Genomic DNA, 7,836 nt, shown 5'->3' with positions numbered 1-7,836 from the left:
GAAATAAAGACTTTAAATGACACACTGGACCAAATGGACTTCACAGATATATTCAGAACATTCCATCCCAAAGCAACAGAATACACATTCTTCTCTAGTGCCCATGGAACATTCTCCAGAACTGATCACATCCTAGGTCACAAATCAGGTCTCAACCGGTAGCAAAAGAATGAAATCATTCCCTGCATATTTTCAGACCACAGTGCTTTGAAACTAGAACTCAATCACAAGAGGAAAGTTGGCAAGAACTCAAATACATGGAGGCTAAAGAACATCCTACTAAAGAATGAATGAGTCAACCAGGAAATTAAAGAAGAATTAAGAAAATTCATGGAAACAAATGAAAATGAAAACACAACTGTTCAAAGTCTTTGGGATACAGCAAAGGCAGTCCTAAGAGAAAAGTATATAACAATACAAGCCTTTCTCAAGGAGCAAGAAAGGTCTCAAATACACAACCTAACCCTACACCTAATGGAGCTAGAGAAAAAACAGCAAATAAAGCCTAAACCCAACAAGAGAAGAGAAATAATAAAGATTAGAGCAGAAATCAACGAAATAGAAACCAAAAGAACAGTAGAACAGATCAACAAAACTAGGAGCTGGTTCTTTGAAAGAATTAACAAGATTGATAAACCCCTGGCCAGACTTATCAAAAAGAAAAGAGAAATGGCCCAAATCAACAAAATCATGAATGAAAGAAGAGAGATCACAACCAACACCAAAGGAATACAAACGATTATAAGAACATATTATGAGGGCGCCTGGGTGGCTCAGTTGGTTAAGCAACTGCCTTCAGCTCAGGTCAAGATCCTGGAGTCCCGGGATCGAGTCCCGCTTCGGGATCCCTGCTCAGCGGGGAGTCTGCTTCTCCCTCTGACCCTCTTCCCTCTCGTGCTCTCTATCTCTCATTCTCTCTCTCTCAAATAAATAAATAAGTAATCATAAAAAAAAGAAATATTAAAAAAAAGAACATATTATGAGCAACGATATGCCAGCAAATTAGATAACCTGGAAGAATGGATGCATTCCTAGAGATGTATCAACTACCAAAATTGAACCAGGAAGAAATAGAAAACCTGAACAGACCTATAACTGCTAAGGAAATTGAAGCAGTCATCAAAAATCTCCCAACAAACAAGAGTCCAGGGCCAGATGGCTTCCCAGGGGAATTCTACCAAACATTTCAAGAAGAATTAATACCTACCCATCTGAAACTGTTCCAAAAAATAGAAATGGAAGGAAAACTTCCAAACTTGTTTTATGAGGCCACCATTACCTTGATCCCCAAACCAGACAAAGACCCCATCTAAAAGGAGAATTACAGACCAATATCCTTGATGAACATGGATGCAAAAATTCTCACCAAAATATTAGCCAATAGGATCCAACAGTACATTAAAAGGATTATTCACCACGACCAAGTGGGATTTATCCCTGGGCTACATCCACAAATCAATCAATGTGATACAATACATTAACAAAAGAAAGAACAAGAACCATATGATCCTCTCAATAGATGCAGAAAAAGCATTTGACAAAGTACAGCATCCTTTCTTGATCAAAACTGTTCAGAGTATAGGGATAGAGGGTACATACCTCAATATCATAAAATCCATCTGTGAAAAACCCACAGCGAATAACATTCTCAATGGGGAAAAAGCTGAGAGCTTTCCCCCTAAGGTCAGGAACATGGCAGGGATGTCCACTATCACCATTGCTATTCAGCATAGTATTAGAAGTCCTAGCCACAGCAATCAGACAACAAAAAGAAATCAAAGGCATCCAAGTCAGCAAAGAAGAAGTCAAACTCTCACTCTTTGCAGATGATATGATACGTTATGTGGAAAATCCAAAAGACTCCACCCCAAACCTGCTAGAACTCATACAGGAATTCAGTAAACTGGCAGGATATAAAATCAATGCACAAAAATCAGTGGCATTCCTATACACCAACAACAAGACAGAAGAAAGAGAAATTAAGGAGTTGATCTCATTTACAATTTCACCCAAAACCATAAGATACCTAGGAATAAATCTAACCAAGGAGGCAAAGGATCTGTACTCAGAAAACTATAAAATACTCATGAAAGAAATTGAGGAAGACACAAAGAAATGGAAAAACGTTCCATGCTCATGGAATGGAAGAACAAATATTGTGAAGATGTCAATGCTTCCTAGAGCAATCTACACATTCAGTGCAATCCCCATCAAAATACCATCCACTTTTTTCAAAGAAATGGAACAAATAATCCTAAAATTTGTATGGAACCAGAAAAGACCCCGAATAGCCAGAGGAATGTTGAAAAAGAAAAGCAAAGCTGGCGGCATCACAACTCCGGACTTCAAGCTCTATTACAAAGCTGTCATCATTAAGACAGTATGGCACTGGCACAAAAACAGACACATAGATCAATGGAACAGAAGAGAGAGCCCAGAAATGGACCCTCAACTCTATGGTCAACTCATCTTTGACAAAGCAGGAAAGAATGTCCAATGGAAAAAAGACAGTCTCTTCCACAAATGGTGTTGGGAAAATTGGACAGCCACATGCAGAAGAATGAAACTGGACCATTTCCTTACACCACACACAAAAATAGACTCAAAATGGTTGAAAGACCTAAATGTGAGACAGGAGTCCATCAATATCCTAAAGGAGAACACAGGCAGCAACCTGTTCAACCTCAGTTGCAGCAACTTCTTCCTAGAAACATCGCCAAAGGCAAGGGAAGCCAGGGCAAAAATGAACTATTGGGATTTCATCAAGATAAAAAGCTTTTGCACAGCAAAAGAAACAGTCAACAAAACCAAAAGACAACCGACAGAATGGGAGAAGGTATTTGCAAATGACATATCAGATAAAAGACTAGTATCCAAAATCTATAAAGAACTTCTTAAACTCAACACCCAAAGAACAGATGGTCCAATCAAGAAATGGGCAGAAGACATGAACAGACATTTTTCCAAAGAAGACATCCAAATGGCCAACAGACACATGAAAAAGTGTTCAACATCGCTCAGCATCAGGGAAATCCAAATCAAAACCTCCATGAGATATCACCTCACACCAGCCAGAATGGCTAAAATTAACAAGTCAGGAAACGACAGATATTGGCAGGGATGTGGAGAAAGGGGAACCCTCCTACACTGTTGGTGGGAATGCAAGTTGGTGTGTCCACTCTGGAAAACAGCATGGAGGTTCCTCAAAAAGTTGAAAATAGAGCTACCATATGACCCAGCAATTGCACTACTGGGTATTTACCCCAAAGATACAAATGTAGGGATCCGAAGGGGTATGTGCACCCCAATGTTTATAGCAGCAATGTCCACAATAGGCAAACTGTGGAAAGAGCCAAGATGTCCATCGACAGATGAATGGATAAAGAAGAAGTGGTATATATACACAATGGAATATTATGCAGCCATCAAAAGGAATGAAATCTTGCCATTTGCAAACGATGTGGATGGAGGGTGTTATGCTGAGTGAAATAAGTCAGTCAGAGAAAGACATGTATCATATGACCTCACTGATATGAGGAATTCTTAATCTCAGGAAACAAACTGAGGGTTGCTGGAGTGGTGGGGGGTGGGAGGGATGGGGTGGCTGGGTGATAGACACGGGTTAGGGTATGTGCTATGGTGAGCGCTGTGAAGTGTGCAAGACTGTTGACTCACAGATCTGTACCTCTGAAACAAATAATATATTATATGTTAAAAAAAAGAGAGAAGAAGAAGAAGATAGCAGGAGGGGAAGAATGAAGGGGGCAGAAATCAGAGGGGGAAATGAACCATGAGAGAAGATGGACTCTGAGAAACAAACTGAGGGTTCTAGAGGGGAGGGCGGTGGGGGGATGGGTTAGCCTGGTGATGGGTATTAAAGAGGGCACGTTCTGCATGGAGCACTGGGTGTTATACACAAACAATGAATCATGGAAGACTACATCAAGAACTAATGATGTAATGTATGATGATTAACATAACATAATAAAAAAAATAAAGTGAACTACAAAAAAAAAGAAGAAACAAGGGAAATTAGTTTTAATAATGTCGTTTAGTGAAACCACTATATCGTAAATAGTATTATTTCAACAGGTAATCAATAGAAAATTATTATAAGATATTTTACATTCTGTATTTTGTACCAAGTTTTTGAAACCCAGCGTCTATTTTACACTTGGAGCACATCTCAATTTAGACTAACCACAATTCAGGTGGTCAACACTGATTAGCAGCTAGTATATTGGACAGCATAGATTTATAATATAAAAGTTACTCCTATGAACAAATTTTAAAAAGCCAACCAAAATAATAATTTCAGGCCATTCAGAGAGGAGAAAATCTGAATAACCATAAACATATGGAAAGATGTTTTTCTTCCATGGATTGAGAAATACAAATTAGTACAATAAGATTCTCTTTTTCATTTACTGGATTATCAAGGAGTTTAAGGGAGAAAAAGCATTGTGGAACTTTTGCGTGGTTCTTTCTGTGGCTGCCTTTTTTCCAACAGAAGGGAGCATTCTTTCCCCCTTCCACCTGATAATGAGCTAATCTGCATTTACGTCTTTATTGGAAAGTAATGATAAGATGGTCATATTACTTTGTTTCTTGTAATTGTTGATGAGCCTCTGATTGTATCGTTTGATCCATCAAATTTCATCAACATCTAGTTTTTTAAAAACAAAAATACAGTTTAAATTTGACTTTAAATTTCTCTCAAAAGTAAATTTTCTTCTTCAGTAAAATTTCCACCCATCTTTAATTGTAGTGAATGATCTGTAAGCAATTGCGTACAGGAATTAATCTTGGGAGAATTCTGTTTGTAAGCAATCCCTTTAAATGCTATCATAATCCGTTTGAAAATTCAGGCTTCCACAGAGTGAGTATTTTTAGACAGGGGCTCACCTACAATGGGTAAAATGTATCAGGCTACCAGCTTTAAGATCTGTCCATACATCTGCCTGTGTTTAGTCTTAGTCAAGCAGAGTCATTGATGAGAACAAGAATTCCTTTTGGTGCTTGAATAAAAGGAGGAAGGGAATTGCCCTTAAAATAAAGACAAAAAGAAAAAAAGAAGGGAAATGTTTTACCCCCTGGGTATTGTCATTCGAGAAGAGACCAGAATACAACCATGCTGAAGAACGGATGTCATTGAAATAAGAAATCTGGGCCAGACCAGCCCAGGGCACAAGGAATTGTGGGAATCCAATGCTTCTGAATATCACTTAAAAGGGCTCCACCAGGCGCACACACCTTAAAATCATGTTCCTAATTGTTCTTCCTTTTCTTTTTTTCTTTTGCAAATCACAAAGAAGAAGGGGGAAAAAAGCCCAGCAGGAAGAGCCAGCTGCTGAGTCTGTTAGGAGAAGAAAGAGCATGGATATGATATTAATTTTGCTTCGTTATCTCTCCCTCTACAAACGGCTGGCTGGCAGGTGAACACTCTGCCCAGAAAATCTGGGGAGTTTTGATCAGGAATAGCAGTCTGTATGGTGAGGCTATATTACCTAAAAATCTCCATGAGCAAGGATAGGAGAAAGAAACAAAAGCCTATATTATTTCCATCAATTCTCCACAGCAATGGCTTGCCAGTAGATTGGGGCAAGGTAACAGCTCTGCTCTCCTCAACTGGGGATGTTCAGCTCCCAGAATACAGGCACATTAAAGAGAAACTGAAACATGTACTGTGATTACTTCTGGGGAAGAAAACAGGCTTCAAGCTGTACTTACATCAAGATTTGTAGCAGGGGAGGTCTTTGCACAAGCTATTGTACTTGTCTCTCTCTCTGCCAGTCTGTCACATGCACGCACATGCACAGAGGACCACGAATCATTGCTCAAAGCACAGAGATTCTGATCTGCCACTCCTGAAATGCAGATGATGACATTGGGGAAGAGCCAGAGAATGAGAATTCCTGTTATTTTATTTTCTAAAAAAGATTTTATTTAGTCATTTATTTGAGAGAGAGAGAGAATGAGAGTGAGTGCAGAGCATAGAGCCCCGTGTGGGGCTCGATCCCACGACTGCAAGATCATGACTGGAGCTGAAGCCAAGAATCGGGCACTTCAACCAATGGAGCTGCCACCCAGGCACCCCGAGAATTCCCCTTTTAAAGCAAAAGGCAGAGTTCGTTTTTCTGGGAACATCCAATCTCCCTAGGAAGACAGAAAGAGTGGTCCACGTTTTTTTGCTTTTACCAGGTAGAATTGCTCTGACCACGTAGCTGGCCCAACCAGCTACCTTTGGGGCCCTTTTAAGTGTTTTGATTGAAAATCACATCATGCATACCAGCATTTCCCTGTTTTAGACAGCTCGCACATGCTACCACCACTTTTCAGCCCAGACAACCACCTCCTCTCCAAGGGTTAAACGTCATGGCCCTGGGTCCCTTCCGGCCATTTAGTAGCTGAAGCTTAGTTAGCAATGCACGTTAGGGCTCTGGTCTTGCACTTGATTTTCACGGGGCAAAGTCATTGGCCGGGGGAAGAAAGGCGTTATCCGCTGCCTCTGCTGGCCTAGTAAAGATCATGCACTCTCAGTTCTACCTCCCTCACTAGTCAGTCATGATGGGGAGACAAGAGTCCATTGCTAGAGTGGGCACATTGGTTGGTGGGGTCCAAGATGAGAACTGTTGCTATAAACCCATTTGCTCTCCAGAGCCCCGGGCACCTGTGTGCCTGCAGGGTTGAAGACATCTCTTAGTTCCTGAGATGCTGCCTCTCCCTATGTCAGAATCTTATAGGCTGTTTTGTTTGTTTGTTTAAAGATTTTATTTATTTATTTGACAGAGAGAGTGAGCACAAACAGGGAGCAGCAGAGGGAGAGGGAGAAGCAGGCTCCCCACTGAGCAGAGAGCCCCACATGGGACTCGATCCCAAGACCCTGGGATCATGACCAAAGCAGAAGGCCGATGCTCAACCAACTGAGCCACCCAGGCACCCCTAGGCTGTTATTTTGAATGCAGATCCTTGGATCTCACCTCAGCTTTATTACCCAGATAAATTACCCAGAAGAAACTTCTCGTGCCATAAAGATGTGACTAGAAGTCTGTATGCTAACAGAAAGAGAATAACCTAGGAGGAGGAGTCTAACAATGACTAAGAACTCAAGCTCTGGCGGGGGCGGAATCGGAGGGGGAGATGAACCACGAGAGACGATGGACTCTGAGAAACAAACTGAGGGTTCTAGAGGGGAGGGGGTGGGGGGATGGGTTAGCCTGGTGGTGGGTATTAAAGAGGGCACGTTCTGCATGGAGCACTGGGTGTTAAACGCAAACAATGAATCATGGAACACTACATCAAAAACTAATGAGGTAATGTATGGTGATTAACATAACATAATAATAATAAAAAAAGAACTCAAGCTCTGGTGATTACCTGTTCCTTCCCTTGATATTGGTGTGATCTTGGGGGAAATTACTTAACTTTCCTCTGCATCATCTGTCAAGTGGTGAAAACGGCCTTAATGCCCACCTCAGAGAAGGATTTAATTAGTAAGTCCATTTAACACGCCTAGAACAGTGCCAGCTACATAAGAAGGTTTAATACATGCTAGCTATTACTGCTATTATATAACAAGCACAATCTGCTTTTTGCTCAGCCCCACAGAATCGACCTAGGTTTGGAGCTTTGTGTTGTTCCCCCAACCTGTTTTCCTCAAACATAGACCCTCTCAACTCCTGTCATTCCAAGCCTTCATTGGGTACCAGGAACAGGTGTCTGACCTGGTTGCTGCCTGTCCTTCAGGCATAATGAGCTGGTCATTGAGAGGAGGGATGCTGCTGATTGCCCGAGGAGTGCCTACTCTCCATACGGGGAGAAAGGAATTTTCTGTCA

General features: G+C 41.1%; 1 long non-coding RNA gene across 1 annotated transcript in view; it reads right to left on the bottom strand.

The window, feature by feature from the left end:
* The window catches only part of LOC141374394 (uncharacterized), a 49,370-nt gene that overhangs the window by 38,389 nt on the left and 3,145 nt on the right, over positions 1-7,836 (bottom strand). The window contains exon 2 of the long non-coding RNA XR_012381223.1: positions 5,731-5,867. This is a non-coding gene — a long non-coding RNA (uncharacterized lncRNA). The remainder of the gene's footprint in view (positions 1-5,730; positions 5,868-7,836) is intronic.

This window comes from Callorhinus ursinus, unplaced genomic scaffold (genome assembly GCF_003265705.2).
Source record: "Callorhinus ursinus isolate GAN/ISIS: 27379988/994484 unplaced genomic scaffold, GSC_fseal_2.0 scaffold17, whole genome shotgun sequence".
Lineage (NCBI taxonomy): Eukaryota > Metazoa > Chordata > Mammalia > Carnivora > Otariidae > Callorhinus > Callorhinus ursinus.
The sequence above is the reverse complement of the archived record's forward strand: the minus strand, read 5'-3'. Positions and strand labels throughout refer to the sequence as shown.